Raw genomic sequence first — 650 nt, forward strand, 5'->3', positions numbered from 1 at the left:
TTTTAAATGTACACAACCTGCCTCTTAGTTTACTTTGTGAAATCTGGGTATCCGGGTGTGTTGATTCAAACGCAAGCATTCTAGTTATGCGATTCAAATCAAGTCCGAACGAGTGGGACGGCTCGGGACACCGTTCCACATAGAAACAAGTGCAAACGCTTTATCTGCCGCGAGAGAGACTGACTCCTCGAGCAACTGCGAATCAGTTGTCGTCGGGTCGTGGTGCGAGTGTCTATGTATCGTAACGCAAAAGTTGGTTGTGGAGAGCACCAAGCAGCGAGCTCCGTGAGCTGTCGTACCACTTGTTGACTCTGTGCCACATGCAGCTCATGTCAAGGCCATGTAGTAAATATGGACGCAGCAAAGGAACCAACAGCTCAATGAATACACCGTCCAGCGCCATCGACCGCCGCCACCGACGATCTCTCCAACACGTTTAAAGCATTAGCGCTGGACGATGACGACGATACGATCGATGCTTCTATGCCAGCGTTTGATGTGGCGGCGTTCGTGCCGCCTGCGGCGCCGACGTCGCAAGAGACAGCGCTCGCGCAACTCGAAGCCGATCAGTTTCGCGCGACGTGCTTTCTCCAGGACCTCGACGAGCTTTTGGACGAGGTCGATGCTGTCTGGACTGCGTTCCAGGACGG

Source organism: Saprolegnia diclina (genome assembly GCF_000281045.1).
Source record: "Saprolegnia diclina VS20 unplaced genomic scaffold supercont1.98, whole genome shotgun sequence".
Lineage (NCBI taxonomy): Eukaryota > Oomycota > Saprolegniomycetes > Saprolegniales > Saprolegniaceae > Saprolegnia > Saprolegnia diclina.